The following is a 20,545-nucleotide window of genomic DNA, read 5'->3' as shown; positions in this document are numbered from 1 at the left end:
CATAAGAGGTAGAAGTGCCACTCCTAGCAGAAAGCTATTTGGTTGTGGCTTGGGTTTTTTTAGTTGAGATTAAAATAACCTCAGATTAACTCAGAAAATGATACTGTAATTTTTAATGGAGTTCAGTTTTCAAAACCGATTTACGTAATGACACTTCTGAATACATGTGCTTTAAATATGCTTAAAATAGTAATAAAGCTCCAAGTGGCCTCTCAGACAACAACTCTTCCTGTCACTTCTAGGCAGAAATTAGTCATCTAAGAGCAAAACAAAAGGAAAACAATAAAAACACATTGCTATATAAAGTTTGATTACATTGTCAAAGTCATGTGCTTCAGTTTTACTTCCTGAGCGACAATTTAATCTGTTACAGTATATACACTACAAAAATTATGAATACAAAGATGATATGATTTAAACCAGAAGTGTCTTAGAGTATATTAGTAGGAGTTTACCTTTTTCATATACATGGATCTGATGTATCAGAACCACGGGAGACTTTTATGAGCAGAGACCAAAGAGTTTTATTATAGTGTCAAGTGTTGTTTTTCCAGATTGCAATTAGCTTATCAAATCCACATCTAAACCAAGATTATCTTTAAAGTACACATGCTTAAGAGCTCTTTCTGAATAGGAAAGCAAGACAAAATGCAGGTCATGGTCAGAACAGCTCGAGAACTATGGCTATGTTCTGTCAAAGCCTGTTGCAGAAAGGCTTATTAATCCCTTTTAAAAATTAACACATCTAGGCTGATTGGCTTTACTAAGCTCAGTGAGAACTTCAGTTTTCTAGTTGGTATCAGATATTGGATTGCTTTCACATCTGAAACCACAGCTGGTATTTTGAATTAGCACTGATTCTAACAGGATTCTGCAATACACCTTTTGGGAATATTGTGTTCTAAAACAAGTTTCAAGAAGAGTCCACTTGTGTTATTAACATGCAAGGTTATTACCCATATAGTGGTTTGTAATTCAGAAGTTCCTGCAATAGCTGAGGACTAAACTAAGACCTGTCTCATCCCTCCATGTGACACAGCTCCAAACCTAACAGCCTAATGAATTTTATTTGCATATTTAAGATACTGAAGATTTATTTACATAGGAAAACTGCCTGCAATACCTCTTCAGAATTGCATTCTTAATCTTGGTCTACATATATTTTTGCCTCGTTTAGCCCAATGACAGAATAGCTCCCACACCTTCATTCTGAAATACCTCTTGTACCTTAAATCCACATCCTACTTTATGCTGGAACTGACAGAAATCCTACAAATCACATAGAGTTGCTTAAGTATTGCTCTGATTTTGACTTTGCCCAGCATACAACAGGGCATCATGCATTTCTGCACACAGGTTTTTCCTAACAATGATGATGGTGGAGGGGAGGGAAGAATTCTTTCAACTCAAATTGTAAGGAACTGATAAATAATCACCCAAAGGCAGGCTACCAAAGCATGCCAAGCAGGCTTTTTGGAAGGAACTAACAGAGCCACGCATCATTACAGGTGATAACAGGGGGTGTGGAAAGCACAGGCATGAAACACGAAGTAACCATCTACCTAGTTCTCCAAATCTAGTATCACACAGTTTCAATAGAAACTAATAAAATTACTATTGAAAAAATTCTTCAAGATCCTACTCTAAATGGTAAGAAAGAAGTGGCTGCGATCATGAAGGCAGAAAGCAGATTTAAGGGTGGCAATGACATGGAATGAAAAAATTAACAACAAAGAGCAGTCAGTACGGGAAAGACAGGCTTCAACTAATTCAGAACTACTGAAAAATACTGTCACATAGGAAAAGGCATGCATTGTTCCTTGGAAATCACCAAAAATCTAAATGACAATGCAAACACCCTAATGTATAGGAGAAATGTTATGCAAAAACAAGAGGTCCCTCTGTTTTCATGACTGCTACAGCAGATAAACTAAAACTCCGCATTTGCCTATCGCTAATTTTGTTTCCTGCTTCACTAGTTATCCAGCCCAGCTTTCTGTAACCTTTCTAGAGTAAATATCAGTGAAGGCAAGAAGCTGGTGTGACTTTAAAAGTGCCAGCTTTTTTCCCTTGATATCTAGGCTCGGTCATTAATCAAGAAGAGTCAAACTGGTCCCTAATTACATGCTCTCCTATCACCTCAAAAAAGAAAGAAACACATAGAACTAGGTCAAATAAATAAGAAGGAATATAAAAAAAAACCCAGCACAAACACATGGGGACAAAAATGAGAAAGGCCAGCAATGTATTAGCATTGTGCATATAAAAAAATACAATATATTAGAACTGTACAACCTTTAAGTGCCTCATTAATAAGCAAGCGGAAACATTACTTTTAGTACTCAGTGGGAAAGGAGGACTATATTGCTTCAGCCTTCACTGAAGAGGTCAGCTGGGAACAGATGGCCAGCAACTATCTGAACGGGTGCTGAGCCTGCAGAGGACAACAGCTTCATGTTGCTCTTCCCTAAGTACGGAGGTGATGGCAGATGCAGCACAGAGCCACCAACCCAGCTGCTTCTACCCCAGCACCTCTGCCACCACCACTGCCATGTTTCATTCTGGCTTCTTCACCCAAAAAGGCTGTTGAAAACAGCTCCAAGCAAGAATCAAGGTGTGTTTGTTAAGGCCCTTTTCCCCAAATTTAGGAAGAAGGAATGATCCAACTTCTCAGGAAAACCTGAACTGGCAAGGAGAAAAAGGAGATGGAACAAACATTTTGCTACCACCCCAACCAGAAAAAGTCAGGCCACCAAAAGAATGAACAGCTTAAAAAGTTCTGAGAGAAACTAGGTTTTCCAGTGGCTAGGCCTGATGTAATGTACCAGTACAACTGTCTAAGCCACTAGCGATTACCTTTATCGGCAGAAGATGGACGGCACTCCAGAAGACTAGCAAATGGCAAAGACTGCATATATAATTTTAAATGGGGAAGGGATAAAAAACGTCAGTAAGAGCCAACACAAATTTGTCAGGGGTGGGGGAGGAGCCTGGTTCTCATATTTTTCCTATGCTATATTTGCAGGTTATTTTTGAAAAGGACAAATGTCAGGAAACAGAAGTAATTTACTGAATTTCCAAACAACATACAAGTTTTGTTAATAAGAACAGGGTTGCTTTCATATTATTTTTTTCCTAAGAACAAGGTAGGGAACATAAGCTAAATGAAATTATAGTAAGATACCCACAAAACAAGTAACCTCAGCACTTCCCCTTCCAACAAGGCAGAGAACCAATGGATTTATGTCCAGCAGCAACATTTTTATTAACAACTTTGCTGCTGGAAAAATGTGTGCAGTTAAGTTTCCAGAATATGTCAAGTCATGGGGCTGCAAAACAATTAAGGATGGACAGAGATTTTTCAGCTACTGTACTGTCTCCAGTTTGGGACTATCTACTGCCACAGAGATACAGATCAACTCAAGAGATCCCAGAAAACAGCAACAAAAGGATCAGAGATCAAAAAAGCATGGGCCCTCAGAAAAGATTTCAGATTTAGATTTACTTAATCCGAAGGGATGGCAACTCCCCTTTATTCAAATACGTGTTCAAGACAGCAGTAGAGAAGAACGGAGTAAAATCTTACTACTTTAGCTGGTGGTAAGTAGCACTGAATTTAAACTGCAACAAAGGAGATTTGCATTAGGCATAAAGAAAAATCTTCTACACTGTAGCATCTTTTTTTTTAAAAAACCCAATATTAAAAGACATACCAAATTGTTATAAATATACATTTGGGGCAGAGAAGAGGGGGAAATTCCTAAAGAAAGGAAGACTTATTTTTATTACTAAGTACCACTGGTACAAGGCCACACGACTCCTGGACACAGGAGGCCTCCACCTACTCATAAAACCTTACAATAGCCTTTCAAGGGAATTAACGGGCAAAGAGCCGTCAGTCAGACCACTGTGGAAAAGATAAGTTTATGGACAAGTTACATGTATAGGCGTGATCATGCAGCTTGAAACTAGACCCTGTAATTTGAAAGTCTGGGTGCAAAATTTGCTCCTACAAAGGGAGTCATAAATGAAGCTTGATGAGTGGCTTTGACCTCAATTTATCATATATTAATCCCATGCTTTGGGGTTTCTTGCTTTCAAATTACGTCCCTATCCTGCACTTGTCACTCCTTCATACATTATTTGCCTTGAAAGAGGATTCCTCCCTTCCTCTGAAACATCAAAATATCATCTGCTGCTAACAACCTTGCGCCTGGTACTTTGATGCTCCCAGCATCTGGTCAACTTATCTTGAAGCATGTAACACAAACCTGATCTCCTAACAGGGATAGCAGTCTGCTTTCTGAAGTCACTTACAAATTCCACCAAAGTTCCTGCACAGGAACAGAACACTAATACTGCCCTTGATGTTTTCTTTTACTGTATAGCACAGGCTCCAAGTCATCTTTGTGTGGGTTTGTTTGTTTGATTTGTTACAGAGTACCGGTAGGTATATTCAGTTCTATGAACCCTTTTCCACTGCTGCCCATAATTGTGAGGGATTAGACTTGATCCCTATGTACTCTCTTCCAGGCTCTCTTTAAACCACAGCAGACTTGACTAAGGCCCAAGACGTGCACAGACAACTTCAGTCACAACTGAAATTTGTGTGGGAGCGGAATACAGCTGCCTTTTAAAGACATCCAAGAACACTACCGCATTAGTTGAGAACAGGGTGTGAAAAGCAACATATTCCATCAAAATATCTTACTGAAACTACAAGGAGATTCTAGGTTGCCCAAGAGGCTAAATTAATGCTCTTACAATCTGTAGAATAGAAATTCCATGATCAGAAGGAAAAAGAGCACCTGCGTTACACACCTAGTCTCAAGGCTGCATCTCCAGCAGTAGTACATGGCGTTTGTAACATACTATTCTGGATTACTGGTTGAAAAGCAATAAAATACTGGCAGGACCTTGAGAAGCACACTAGATGCCGTTTAGTGCAGGACCTAGGCTTTCAATGGGAGTTCTCAATTCACCGGTGTTAACTTGTTGTGACCCCACTTCATGTATACATAAGGTAAACAATCACTTATGTAAATTAGATTAGAACAAAAATAAAGCAGACAAGGTAGTTACTATTGCTCAGTTCAAGATATTTTTCAAAAGCACACTGTCCTGGCCTTGTTTTAGCTTCTACTAGTTGATTAACAGTCACTAGAAATGGGGAAAAAAATCCCAGAGGTGAAAAAGCCTTTATAAACTAAGGATGCAGATTAATTGGAAGTGATGACAGGTACCAGAAGTTAAATGAGTCAGTATCTGAGGACTGCCCAAGCCCCAGTGAACGTCTGTAAGGTTTGGGGGTTTTGTTTTTCATCTACATACTTCCTTTTGTTCAGTTTCTCCTGGACTGTCACCAGAGGCGGCATACTAACAAGAGAGTCCTGGAGTACAAATGGGAACATTTCAGAAGATATATGTTACATCTTCATTACTAAGTAGCGCAGGCCAATAGAAGTGGGCTTGCAGAGCAAAAAAAAAAAAAAATAAATAAAAATAAAAAAAAAAAAGCTGGTGCAGAGGGCTCGACAGCCACACTATCCCCATTTCAGGTGACTTTATTACTTGAGACTAGCTCCAGTCTGCTCCCACATACTGAACACTCACTTGCAGCAGGTAAGCATTTACTGCACCCTTGGAGCACATCATCCAGTGAGGTTTTATTTAAAAGCAATTCTACTGTTGCACTCCAAGGCCACTCCATGATGTCAATCAAAACACAATTTTGTTGTGGGAAACAATCAGAAGGTTTGCTTAAACATTAAACCTCTGATCCAAATTAACGTGGTAGTATAGATGATCCTATAGGGTGTGATGCTTCTGCCACACATATGCCACCTGTTCTGTGAAGGTGTTGCTCTCCACAGTGCAGGTATATGCAAGCTCCACTCTGGGGTAACTTAAGTAGTTAGTAGGGAGATCTGGACATGCGCTAGAACACTGTACGCAAAACCTTACTCCTGTATACATTTCAGGCATGAACCATGTCAGAATTTGCTCCCTGTGCACCACTCAAGCTATATAAGGACCAAGGGGGAAAAAAAAACACTGAAAAAAAAAGCTGGCATTACATTCACCACTCAAAGCAGGCTACAAACAGGAAAAAAAAAAAAACCATGCTAAGAACATCTCCCACAACAAACATGAACTAACTCCTCTCTTGAAAAATTAAGCTACACACCATGACCAGTGCAGATAACTAGATGTACTTTCACAGTGCTGCCTCCCTCCCAGGCCTGATGTATTTACCAGCAGTTGATCTAGCACCTATTCCAGAGTCTTCCCCAGTCTTCCTGGGACATAATACACAAAGGGAAACAGCTTTGCAGTCCAGTAGCTCAGCTAGGGCACAGCATGTTTGTCTCTCTCCAGGTACTATGTTTGATATTCTGGTTTCTGCAGATACTTTAGAAGATGAGAGCCCTGTGCCAAGAAGCAAAGCCCCACGCTTACAAAATGTTCAACTAAATATCACCTATTAACTGACCTAGAAGTAGAAGCAACCTACAGACAAGTTTATGGCTCAATTTAGCTGAACTTCAACATGTCAGGAGTAAGGCTTCCTTGGACAGCTGCACAGGGACACGGCAAAGTAGGAGGCCAGGAAATAGGAACAGAAGCAGCAGCTCCACAGGATGTTTTGCCATGCACTGCAACCCGCAGGCTCCCGGCAAGAGCTGACCACCCCCAGGGACTGCAGCTGGAGGAGCCGGAGAGCACAGCACCGCTGCGACTAACAGGGTCAGGACAAGGCATGCTGCATGACACACAGCTGGAACACTGCTTCTGTGTGGCACACCTTTACACCCTTCAAGCAAGTACAGCTAAACCTTTACGCTTCTTTGGTTAAAAAAAAAAAGAAAATGGAGGTTTGCATAACTAAAATTATGTACCATTTTGCCTGTAGGGATTTCTAACACCCCTAGTCCTCCCTTCCCCCCTACAGCCACATGCCAGTACTCAACTATTTCTGAGCCCAATCACTTTGTTATCAGCAGGTGAAAGCATACTCAACTCACTCATTACAAGAGGTGAAGACCACACTGGTACTCCCACACAGGTCCAAGTTAGATGACAACTTATAGGATCAAAAAGTAGGCAACAGAATTTATGCTGAAGGCAAATATGCTGCTGCTGCTCTTGTGCTTTTTCTGGGGAAAAGGTGGTGCTAACAAGTCTTTGACAAAAGATACCCAGTTTACAGGAGCCATAGCCATGCACATCCACGGCCATGTTCATGAGTGGTCCAGTGTGATGAAAAAGGCCTGGGAAGGTGAGGTCTGGAAGAAATACCTCTCCTTCCAGTAGAATTCCCGGCACAGGAGAAAAACGCATCTGCACTTCCCTCGCTCCTACCCACAGGCAGGGAAACTGTACCAGACAAGTCTAAGAATAACACCAACAACATACCAGCAACATACTGAGCAGCAGCAAAATGTTACCAGACATGCATGTGTCACTCGACTTAAATACAGACCTGCCTATCTGAGATGACCTCCTCAGGCCCCTTCCAGCCTGACTTCTCCGACAATACTAAAATTGTTTCACAAGACATGTGGCAGAAGCCTGCGGAAACGGGCCTCGCAGAAGATGGCATCCTACACAGAGGACGGGCCTCTGCCATCTCACTAACAAGACCTCCAGGTGTCACCTCAGTAGCACAAGCAGCAGGGCAGGGAGGTGGTGCAGGACACTGCTGCAGCCCCAGCTCAGAGAGGCTCATGGAGAGACAGCTGGATGGGGGAGTAAAAAGACACTGGCCTCACAGAGAAGATATGTCTCAACATCTAGAATGAGGGGAAAAAAAATTACACTATTCTTCATGCTGTAGAGCTCAGAACGGTACTCCACAGTACCCACCCTGCCAGCATGGCCAGCAACAGTAAGGGGATACACAGAAAAAGCAGGTGAATGGCATAAGGTATCTAAGAGAAGCACATAAGAAGGCTAGGCTAGGGTATAGTGGGTGTGAAGAACAAGATGCTCTCCACACTGCACACAGGCCGCCTTGGAAAGCTGAAGGTTCCACTACATGGGCATATACCACCTTACTATACTTGCTCCCAGATACAGACGTGAGTTAAGTGAACGCACAGCCCCTGACATAAGGCAAGATAAGATGAAAAACAGGAAACAGATGTCAACAGAACTCCATGCTGTAGAAACCAGAAGGAAATAAATTTAAAGGGAATATGAAGATGGAAACGGGTTTTTTGTTGAATGTTTTTATTCTTGTAAAAGATTTCTGAACGCGCAAACCTGTTAATTTCCTTCTGCATTTTCAAATTTGCTGGGTGAGCTCATTGAGCATTCAAGCTGTCTTCCAGTTTTCCAAATACCATTCTATTTAAAGGCACTGTGAATAGGGAATTCAATTTATCAATTGAATGAAAGAAGAATTCTTAGCAGGAACCCTGGTGAGCTAACCAAGAGTCACAATAAAATGTCAGGGGTCCTGGAATTCTCTGCAGGAGGTTAACACCAAGTTTTATCCGAGTCAAGGAAGACAAAACATACCATAGACTAATAAACTGTACTAAAAGTTGTGCACTGCAAATATGTGAACGTTTAAACACAAATGAAGAAAATCTACTTAAACGTTTTGTGCAGTTCTTGTACTTTCTTAGTGTTTAACTACAAAACTCAAAACACTGCCCACCATGATCATCTCATTCGACTTAAAAGATAACACATCTTGGAAACAATTTCATTTTTGTTCCACTGCATCTTCAGCCGCAATGCTGTTTTGAAAATTAATGTAGCAACATAACACAAGTGACATAAGGAGCCCTCACATTACTCTGTACCTATCTAGGTTGGAAACTGAATCCACATAATTCAGAAAAAGACTCATTCTATCGTCCAAAACTAAGGAAATAGAAATGCCCAAGCACCTTTCCCTCCACAAATCTACCAGAGTTTAAAATATTAACCCTGCACTGCTGAAAGGCAATCCTTATTTCCATTAAATTCATCAAGTTTCAAAGTTATCTGTTCCTCCACATCACTTCCCATAGTAAAAGCATTTGGGCACCAATGCCTGCCAATAACAAATCAGAATGCCAGAGCCAGCATCAGAATGAGCCATCACCCATTTTTCAGCTTTGTAAATGAATACAGTCTCAGCGGGGGGAGGAGAGACAGGGCAGGGGGAGAGGTGGGGGAAGAAAATAACCATAAATGATCTTCCGGGACAGGAAAATCAGTTGCAGTAAATACCACTTTGGAAATCAATTTATGGTCAATTATGATCTTAGTAATAACTATTTTATGTCTTCAGTTAGTCCATGAGACACCCAGGGGAGCAAATATTCTCAGAAATATATCCAAAATGTCTCCAAGTATGTTAGCTGATCAGCAGATGCAGACAGAATTCCAGAAAGATCAGCTCTGGCTTGTCTGGATGCTGTCAGAGGGATGGACAGGGGTGGTGGGGGAAAAGAAATCATAATTTCAATGCAATTGGACTATCAGAGTGTTGTAATATCATCCGGATAAAATAGATATCTATCAGCCTGGGTTATCTGCTTCTAAAGCATGGGGTTTTGTTGTCACTGCAGTATTTCACCTCAAAATTTGCGAAGAACATTTCATCTTCACAAATGCAAGGAAAAAAATTGAAGTTGAATGTCTTTAAGCAAATCATTATGCCAGCATCCACCCAACAACACAACCATTGCTTTAATCAAAGCACACATAAGTGTGGTAGCACAGTATAAAGACTGACATCACTAGGTAATGTACTGTTGGTGCCCAATGAGACTTACTTAACCTGGATCATTCTTTTCAAAAGTGAGGGACTTCCAAAAGTTTGATTATAAGAACAGAAATAGTAAAAATTACACATTCACCAGGGTCTAGTAAGTCCCGTATAATAACATCTTTCCCCTGAAACAGTGCTATTTATACAGAGACTCTCCTCAATAGCAGCAGTTCTCCTACTGTGACAGAACAAATTTAGTTCCACACCTGGATCAGTTACATTTTATGATGATATAGTATAAAATATTAAATAGCATTTAGGTTGCTACCACCAGGCTCTTCCTTATCAGAAGATGCTGCGTTTTCCACATAAATTTATTTTTAAAAGGCTTAAAAAGAGACAAACATATACCTCTATCATTTACATTGCTGATGTTATGCGAAAAGAAACCAAATAGTTTCATAAGCAGGAAAACGAAGAGGTATGTTACAAACAGATGTGATCAGCACTCTTATGCCAATAGGTTATTTTTAACTAATAGCAATTGTTTGCATCACAAAACAAGAATGAGGTACCAATACTGTCTGCTTACAGCATTTCAGCCATGACACCATAAAGAGACAAGAACTATTAGATTTGCAGACATGTAACATCTTCCGTTACATAGCCAGGGAGTAAGAGACAAACTGTCAAATGAAGCATCCACTTCAAACCTGAAAATGCAGGGGGGTAAAAATCAAACAATACTAACATTGGAAGCAATTCTCCTATGTTAAGTAAGCTTGTGTAATTGACTAAAAACATTGAGAGCAGAGGAAAGTTGAGATCTACAGATAGAATGTTAGCAGAGGGATAATGAGGAATCCTACTCCTGACTGGCTTTGGTAACACAATGTGTAAGAGTCTTACTTGATTTACACACACACCCTATTAGGCTATGCTCCCAGTACTAGTAAAGTTTTTAGCTTCACATTTCATAAGAAATTATCATCTTGAAGGCTATTATGAACATACATTGAGTTTGAGCAAAAACATTACAAGCAATGCCAAAGACTACCTTCTATGGTTTTCTATTAACGACCTTGTAATAAAATGGCAGTAAGCACATTATGTATCTGTACAGCTTGCTTTTTTTTTTCTTTCGTTCTCACTGAACTGCTTTTTTCTAGAATGGTTTGTGTTAAAGCACTGGGCTGATGCTCTTTTGTTTACCAGTAACCAGCTACTGTTTAAAAACAAGCATCTCCATTGTCAGGACGGTGACATGAGCATCAGCCATGAAAACATTTTGGAATTCTGAAGAACTAAAAGACCTGTGAGTCCGAGACTTGAAAGTACAACTGAAAAGCAGACTGACACAACACAGATATCTGTCTGAGCTTAAAATAGACTTGGCAGAAGTCCGTTTGAACTAACAATCGATATGTGTACATACTGACCACCCAGAATGGTATCCAAGCCACTGTGAGTACTCTGTATCCCTCAAACAAAACAAAAAGCTCTTCTCATCGGGAAGTCTTGCAAATGCAGTACGAGAGAGAAAACTATAAACTTCAAGCAGACAGCATACAGACAGAACACAGGAAGGGAAAAAAAGGATAGGAAGGAAAACAGCACATCTAAGAAAAAACGGAGATGCTATTCTAGGAGATTGTTCTTGACCAAGATCATAACAAAGGCACTACCCACTATCCCTTCAGAAAGTCAGCATGGGAAAACATGCATAGACCCCATTAACAAGAAGCTGGGGGGAGGAAATAAAAAGAATGGATCTGCCTCAGGATAACGCTCGTGGGCAGACACTAAACACTTCATAGCCCAGGGTGGTTGTTTTCCTTGCGGTGGAAGGGGGGTGGGTATTATCTTTTCCTAAATGAGCCTATTGCTGGTAGTTGCATGATAACTATTTTGAGAGCTATAAACATATTTTTCTCTGGGGCTTAATTACCACAAAGGATGCCAATCGATTTGACAAGTCAATTTTTCTCTCAAATAAAAAAAAAAAAATTAACAAAATCTCATTCTCTAGCAATATCAGAGCTTACTGCTAAAAAAGCCCAAACAGCCAAGGGATAAATATTACCTATTTTTAATACAAAGCAATTGTCAACATTTCTCATAAGCGAGCTTCTAAAACATAGAATTTCCAGATTGAAATCTAAGTAAATGTGCATTTAGTTCGCAATTTTTTAAATGGATGTACACTTCAACACACAGAAAAAGCAAGCTGCAGATAGCTGTTTATTACAAATGACTTCCACCTCCGTAGCCCTCAAAGGCAAACTATAAGGCTGTGTGCAAAGCTAGACAATCTGGGCATCCAGCCATAAAACATCACTGCTGCAGCACAGATAACTGTTCTCACTCTCAAGCCATCCTTGGCTGTAAACCCACAGGGAAGAGCTCCAGAAAGCAGACTGCACTACCGTCAAAGCTTCTAATATTTTATGGGCTTGAATTACAACTACATTCAAGACCTCAACATCGAAAAATTACAGCGCTGATTCACATCCAGGGCTAAGACCAAAACTAACTCAGATTTTGATGCTTGGTACCCTGAACCATGAGACTTAAGAACAACTACTTATTTCACAGACGTCTTCAGGGAAAGGAGCCTTTTTATTGGGATGAAGAGAGATATGTTACATTTTTTTAAAAAGCCAAAAGAATCAGATGCATATTTTAAAGTACTGCTACACTTTCTGTCAGTGATACAATCTTTGATACAATCCTAAAGAGCACTATGACTATTCTATGCAAGAACAGGCAGTTTGTTATTATGACCAAATTCAGACATTTTTATCTTGCATGAGATTTTAAAACATATTAGTGACAAGTTAGGAAGCTGCAAAAAGTTTCAGAAAACACAGTTTTAACTGTGCATGGGGCACCACAGTGAAGTTAATCATGATTAAGTAATGACAAAATGAGCAGAAGTACATCTACACCTGGTAATTAAGATGCAAAACTAAGGTGTGCTTTTGGTAGGCAATTTTCATAAATAGCTCAGATTCCTAAAGGAAGATTGCATAATACTTTGATTCCTCTGCTTTCATACATTAAGAATAACCATCTTTCATTTTACCACTAGCATTTACCAGCGAAGAGACTGTGCAGAGCACATAGATCATTTAGTAATGCAATTTACTGTCACTTCTAGATCATCTCCCCATTCAATAAAGTATACTTCTCTTCTAAATACTATTTGCCCGGGCTGATATCGTCATAATACAGCTGAAAACCTCAAGCCATTATCACCAGAAGGCACCAGCTGATCCTAAATTGGCTAGACTGCAGCGTCACAGGCATTTAAGAGGTTTTCTTATCATTCATCTTTAATACTAAGGGATCGACAGGCTCCTACCTGCAGCTTCTAGGCCAAAGGGAAACCTTCTAATGGTATTACCATTATCTTGTAATCTGAATTTTAAGCAATTAAAACAATAGCACTTTTGTGTTGTACATCTCTACTGTAACCAAAGAGGATAAATTTTTCATCAGTTCTCATGTTCACAGACTTATATAAAGCTCTGTTTGTTTTGGTTTTTTTTTAAAGAAGCAATACACATTCTACATTTAAGTAGCTGTACCTTCTGAGAGAAGCAGCACAGCAACAGGCACCGAGATACAAGTAATCAAGAGAGACTATTTTGTTTACTTAGGAAAGGTTGGGCCATTTTATTTTTAAATCTGCAGTCCTCGTAGTCAATACTATCTAGCGATTCGTTTCAAATGAAAGCCTCTTTTTCCCGAAGCCGCGGATGGCGCCACCCCGACCTCCTCCTTCAGCCGTTTTGGAAAGGGGCCAGATGACAGCATTCGGAAAAGCGCGTGTTTATCTCGGCAAGGCCAGCTGCTAAGTTAACATATTACCCGTTCCCACATACACCAGTCTTGGTTAAGTCTTAACAGCTAAAACTGAAAGTAAACGCTGCTATCGGGCTTTTAATAACGAACGTTAACACGAAGGAGAAAAGGCGCCTACATCGCCTGTCGCATCTGAAGGGGTTGTAAAGGGGCAGGTCACTCGGAGTTAACAGCAGGCAGTAAATCCCTTACACGAATAAAATCTCCTGGCCTTTCTGAATGAAGCGAATGGAAAACATCAAAATAAGAGGGTTTACTTCTAGCCTAATTTAAAGCTATACTTTCTCTTAAGGTTGCCATTCAGCAACAGTTTGCTTCAAGGCACAAAGAGACTACAGCCCCTGCTTGACAAAACCTTTAAATTTACCCTGTTTTATTGTTAATCCAGCTTGGCAGAGCTTTGAGAACTCCACAAAGAATCTTCAGGTTAAAAGCGCTCTTATGCCCAATTATGTTATTTCTCATATTAAAGGAAACTTCATCCTATTATTTTTCCAAGTCTTAAAAAGCTCCTTCAAACAAAGCAAGGATAGAATTACTTTCCTTGCCTTAAACATCAGGGAAAGATCACAAATGTCATCAAAAGCATAGCTTGTTATTTTAACAGGAAAGACAAACCACAGGAAAAAAAATATTAAGCCAGAGAGGTGGATTTTTTCCTTCATCCCAGCAGGCTTTGCAACAGCAGGTGAGGTAAACCTCATCCCATCGACAGGCAATCAGAGGCGGATTCTGAAAGATGCAAAGATGCCAGGTCAAGGGGCTGAACCTTTAAGTTAACAAATGCTTCTTAAAACCGAGTCCAGACCCAAGGGCAGCACCCCAGAGTAAATTCCACTATGCTCTGTACTAGCACAGAAATGGCACAGCCCAGGGCCCCCCACAAGTACCTTCCTAGCAAGTGGGACTAACGCCCTGCATCACTGACAGCCTCACTACAAAATAATCCATGTACTGTAACAGATATAACATCATACATAATACATAATACAATGCACTACTCGGTTCAAGTCAGCTTTTAGCCTGATGCATACCGACACTTAAATTTGCCAATATGAGAATCCACATATCATATCGAAAGCCCAGAAACCTAAACAAATCCTAAGTATCTTACACTGCAATCCAGAAGAGCCCTTAATAAAAAGAGGTTAGTCTGCCCTGGTTTTTTTTCATTACTAGAAATCAGATGTTTAGTCAAAAGTACAGAATATTGCCTAAAAGACAGCCCCTATTAACAGGCATCACTCTTGCCCTGGCACAAGCCCTGCTCCCAGGCTCCAGCAGTTTCCCGACGGCAGCTCCTGTCACCAGGGGCTGGAGCAGACCCCTTCCCACTGCCCCAGCTGCGGCCCGGACGGGTAGCTTCAAGGCTGAAATGACACCACCTCCTTTGCAAGGTAAGGACAAAGCGAAGCCAGGCATTACTGCACTATTCCTAGCCCGCTTAAAGTCACATCCGCTACAAAAAGTTCAAATGAATCTGATTTACTATAGCTTTCTTCATAGACTCGGTAGTCGCCGACTCAGAAGCAGCAAGGTTACCCATGCACAGCATTGCCTCTGCAATCTCACCCCGAAAAAACAACGTTAATCCTACAAATGAAAGAACAAGCCTCCCACGGGCTACAGCAGCTTTCCTCACTAGTTGTATACAAATCTGACATTGATGCTTTAACGTTCTGGAAATAATTCCAGAAACTGGAGCAGAAACAACAGTGCTTCCAGAGGCAGATTCCTCAGCACACCACTTTGAGTTCACAAATAACACAGTGAAGTAGCCAGGCAGATATCTGAGGGCTTCCTGAATTTGAGGAACCGCAATTATGGAAAACTACGTGATCTGTCAAGCACAGGTTGCACCCACTGTAAGTCACCTACTACTTCCTCGGAAAACACAGGGGGGAAGCAGTGAGGATCAGTGTGTACACTTCCACTACTTTCTTGAAATGACAAAAAAGTAATACCCGATAGGAAACTGCACTTTCTCAGTCGTAGATGAGTCCAAAAAACCCACCCACCCTACGTAATTAGGGCAGGATTCTAAAGCCATTACTTTCTGCCGGTCAAGCCTAACAGCAGTGCAGATGTTCCCTGCTCCTCTGCACTGGCATTGTCCTCAGGTCCACACAGCGCTACCAACACTCACCTGATTTAAAGCTCTGCATCATCAAGCAGCCCACTAACAGCGGGATTTATTGGATTTTTAATTACCTTAACTGGCCTAATGTCCAGAGCAAATTTCAGTATATAAATTAGCATAAATTCTTCAGATACATGCATATGCATACGAGAGGAAAAATATGCAACAAACATGGGCATGACGTACTTAAGATTATTTCTATATTTAAACTGGCTGTTATATTAATCGAACAATTACATTAATCGAACAAATACCTTCCCACAGATACACTCGAGTTGCAGCAGAAAAAGCAGCCACAAAGTAAGACTAGCAGTATTATATTTAATGGGGAAAGGGGGACGGACGGACGACAATCGAGTTCAAGAAGTCCCGTAATTGGACCTTCAACTACTACATATTAAGAAGATTAACCTTTGACACAAACTTGTGATACAAAGAAGATTCCAACAATTAATAAAACTTCCAATGTTTCAAGATTTCTCAGGTGAACAACAGAGCCCTCCCCATTTCCTTCCCCTTCAACGTCGCAGTGAAAAGCATCAAGCCTGTGTAACTCTCTCTCCCCCACTGGACGGTATTTCGGGTTTAGACGAAGATCTTTCTCTGAACAGTCAGGAGAAAATTACAGTGGACCCCCATAATCTCATTACGGGGGGGGGGGGGGGGGGGCGCAAGCGGGGGGAAGGGGGGGGGGATCTAGAGATCTAACTTTCAACAGAAAGCAGCCAGGAAGGACAAAGCTGGAGCCTCGTCTGCTCGCCCACCGGGGCAGCACTGGTGACCATACCCGCCCCGCTCCTTCCCCAGCTCGGCATCACTTCCAGCACTCTCTGCAATAATTTTCACACGTGTAAGTTATAAAGCAACTGCACAAGGTCATGTCTGCAGCAGAACCGGGCAGAATGTCTTTAAGTTGCACGACACACTCACAAATGGCACTTCTGTTCGCTATTTTGCACACGACAGATATTCTGAACTGGGAAAGGTACATACAAACATTATGAATTAACTCTAGTGTATAAAAAAAAAATCTGCGAGTTGATCAAAGCAAAGAAAAAAAGATATCTGGCAAAAATAAGTGGATTTTGAAGCGTTTTGGGTGTTTCTTGCTTCACTAATAAGCAGCAAAAAAAATACCTGGTTTAGACTTGTGAGAAAAGGAGGTATGCGCTGGTTTAGCAGGTCTCTTCCACTGCTAACTTCTACCATGCCCAGATTAAGAGAGGCTGTTACCCCTTTCTTACCTTTTAGTCTTTTCTTTATGGGGCTCTTTGGCAGCTTTCGATTCAGTCTTGCTGTAAGGAAACAAGTATTTTGTCTACCGTGTAGGGGTCTTTCTGACGTGTTCCTTTCTTATTTTAATGTTTCCTTTTTCTTTTTTTTTTCTGTAAGTGTACCCGTAATTTCACGAATATGAAAAAAATCTCACACGGCCAAAAATATTGGGGGTTTTCGTTGTTGTTTGTTTACCCCCTCAAAAAAAATATTCTGCCACACAGAAGAAAAAAAACAGGAAAAGACTACCCAAGTAGAAAAGCAAAGAGCCTCAGTGTTATCCAGCCCAGAGAAGTGCAGCAAAAGCAGGTCCAATTCCAAAACAAGCTTTTGATTTCCAGTGAAGCAAAAAAAAAAAAGAAGAAAAAAAAACCAAACACCAAACCAAAACCAAGGCCAAGAAACCAAGACAAAAAACACGTTAAAGTCTCCAGCTAAATTTTTGCACGACTGTGTCTTAAATACAAGTTTGCTTTTATGTGTTGCAGCAAAACCCACGAAAGCCAGGATTTGGAGTTGATCGGGGCGAGTTCTCGTGTGTGTGTCTTGATGGGTTCTCAGTCCACATGGAGGAGCATCTGAGGGTTTTTTTTAAAAGTGCAAATTAAAAAGAGCAAGTGGGACCCAGAAAATAGTTTTAAGATGGATCCCCCCCCACCTTCACAAAAAGAATTAAAAAAAAAAACAAAAGCCAACAGAGAAACAAAAAACCACCAGCGAGCCGCGGGGGGATCCGGAGTCTCTCGCTCCAGGGAGATGCGAGGAGGGGCGGAGGATCCGCAGCAGTCTCTCACGGGAGGAGGATCCGTGGCTCTCGCAGGGACCCCAGCGGAGCGATCCACCAGTCTCTCCGGCGGGAGGAGGATCCAGCAGCCTCTCTCGCAGGAAGGAGCGAGCGCGGGGAGGGGATCCGAGTAGGAGGATCCAGCGAAGTCTTTCACGGGGGGGGGGGGGACGGGGGACGGGATGGGGGGGCCGGGACGCGACGGGGGGAGTGGGGAAACCCAACAGTCTGCCTGCCTCGCTCGCACAGGGGATCCGGGGGCAGGAGAACAGAGATCCCGCGGGCCCTCTCCGTCTCCTCCGGACGGATCCAGCAGGGTCTCCGGGCCGGGGGAGCGGGCGGCGGGAGGCTGCAGCAGCGGAGCCCCTCGCCGGGGGGCCGGCACCCGGGCACCCGTGCCCCCGGGGGGCGGCGGGGAGCGGGGGAGGCCGGGGGCCGAGGCGGCAGCGTGTCCCCAGGGGGCTGCACCAGCGCCTCGGGCAGAGTCGGTCAGTCAGCCGGGCTCGCTGGCAGAGGCTGGGGTGGGGGGGTATTGGGGGGGCCCGCAGCGCCTCTCGCCGTCTCTCCCGCTCGCTCTCGCCTCGTCCGCTCGCAGGCAGGCGGTGGCCAGGCTCAGTGCTGCCGGGCTGGTCCCCCGCTCCTCCGCGCCGCCGCTGCCGCCGCCGCCGCCGCCGCCGCTGCCGCCACGGACGCCGCCGCCGCCGCCGCCGTCCTCAGGAGCAGAGCTGCTGCCACCGCGGCCATTTTGTTGCTAACTGACAAGGGCCCCGCCAGGCAGCGCGAGACCGCGGGGAGGCTTCGCCGCGCTCCCCCTCCCCGCCCCGCGCTGACCTCAAACAGGAAGTCTGCCCCCCCGCCCCCGCCCCCCGGCCCGCGCGGCCACGTGACAGGGGAGCCCCCGCCACATGCAAATGAGCGCGGCGGCCGCAGCCAAAGAGCGGCGAGGCCGCGCGCTTCCAGCCCCGCCCCCGGCGGCGGCGCGCGCCCTCCCCCCCCAGCTCGGCTCAGCCCGCGCCCCGCGGGAGGGAGGCGGGCAGGGAGCGGTGCCCCACGGGGCGTGGGGGGGATTCGCCGCCCCCCGGGGTGTGGGGGGGATTCGCCCCCCCCGCTCCAAAAGGCGGGGTGCAGAGGTGCTGCAGCCCCACCTCTCAAGGGGTGCGGAGTTCACACCCCTGGAAAAGCGGGGTGCAGAGGGGCTTCACACTCCCCCCGCGGGGGGGCTTCACACACACCCCCAAAAAAACCGGTGCGGAGGCTCTTCGCCGCCCCGCACCCTGCAAAGGGGAGTGGAGGTACTGTAGCCCTCCGCAAGTGACCGTCGGTGCATTCACAGACCCCCAAACGGCCCCCGGTGCGGGTCCCCCCCCCCTCGCAGACAAGCACCGGCTGCACGACCCCGGCGGGGCGGGGTGGGGGGGGGGCCCGGGGCCGGGACACCCCCACGGTCCTGCTGCACTCCGACGTGCTGCCGGTCCCCCCGGCTAGCGGGGTCCCTCGCCTTTAGACCCCCCCGGCCGGCTTTCCCTGCCCCCAGCACGCGTAGTGACAGGCGTGCGCAGCCCCGCGCGTCTCTGATACACACCCACGCGGGTATGCACATCCACGCACAGTGCCGGCCATACGTGCACATATAGGCACGGGCCAGCCCTACGTAAGCGCCTTGGACCAGGCTGCATTAGGCTGGGGGGGGGAGATGCCCGACAAGGGGATGCCCAGGGCAGGGAAATGCCGGGGGGGACGACGACGGGGGACCGGGGGGGGGGCAGCCCTACCGCGGTGCCTATGGAAATCAAAATACTTGTGTCATTGTGCTATTTCAAATGAACTTGTGGCTAACCAACCCCGGGAGCCTGCGCCCGGGCACAGGGAGATGGAACCTGCTCCCCCCGCAACCACCGCGACAACTCTTTGAGGAGAACGTTAGGGTCTGCTCTGGAAGTAGCGCGGGGTGAGTGGAATGCAAAAATGAGTCTTTTTTAGTAAAAATTGTTGTGTCTGGGTCTTTCAGCAGATCCTCTCTGGGTCTCTCTCCTCTCCCCCTTGTGCAGCTAACGCTTTGGGAGCTGCACGGAAGCCTGAAGGCTGAATCCTTATTTGCGCAGGCCGTGCCACTTAAATATCAATCACATGTGGGTTACAGAGCAGGGCGTTTACTATTGCAAGTGGGATGAGGCACAGAGCAGGAGATGGGGGGGTAATAAAAGTGCGGTCCCAATGGCATTTCTGCTCCCATCTGTGCCACCCTGTGCCAGAGCCACCCTGGCAGCGCCAGCGCCTGGGTGAGCGGCAGCCAGAGCCCCGAGTCCCTTGACCACTGGAGGGAGCCCATATTGTGCCAGAATGCAACAGAAATACGACGTGGAAGAGAAAAAATAATAAAATATGAAATATCAGATCATTGTAGTCAGAACAAAGTGTCTTCTCCAGGTCAGACCATGATCTGTATGTATGCACAATGTTATAAAAATCAGGTTTAAATGTCCCGTTGTGCTTCATCAGCACAAAGAAAGGGAAAAAATTATGAAGAACATGGCGGGGTTTTTTCCTACATTTCGAATGTCAGTCTGGCACCTTTCACCGGGAGTGAATTCATGTGCCACGACGGTGGCAGACCTGGCGCAGGGTGACAGTGCCCTTGTGCTCCCTGGCTCCTGCAGTCCCGAACCGCACGGTGCCACTGCGGGAGGAGCCGGTGCAGCTCCCGCTGCTTCTTCCTTCAATGTAGGTCAGCACCTATAGACTCCTTCCCACACAGACCGCCCCAGAGCAG

The 20,545-nt window shown here is 44.3% G+C and overlaps 1 protein-coding gene across 13 annotated transcripts in view; it reads right to left on the bottom strand.

Annotated features, from left to right (window-relative positions):
• Positions 1-17,913, bottom strand: part of TNRC6C (trinucleotide repeat containing adaptor 6C) — a 110,315-nt gene extending 92,402 nt beyond the window's left edge. For 5 of the 13 annotated variants that reach the window (XM_037410341.1, XM_037410405.1, XM_037410406.1 and 2 more), the window contains exon 1: positions 16,961-17,912. The gene's annotated coding sequence lies outside the window, so the exon portion shown is untranslated. Of the gene's footprint in view, positions 1-16,960 lie in introns of all 13 variants that reach the window. The other 8 variants (XM_037410360.1, XM_037410369.1, XM_037410413.1 and 5 more) reach the window with 3 other exon arrangements.
• Between the last annotated feature and the right edge of the window lie 2,632 nt (positions 17,914-20,545).

This window comes from Falco rusticolus, chromosome 1 (assembly GCF_015220075.1).
Source record: "Falco rusticolus isolate bFalRus1 chromosome 1, bFalRus1.pri, whole genome shotgun sequence".
Lineage (NCBI taxonomy): Eukaryota > Metazoa > Chordata > Aves > Falconiformes > Falconidae > Falco > Falco rusticolus.
This window is presented reverse-complemented; position numbering and strand designations above follow the sequence as displayed.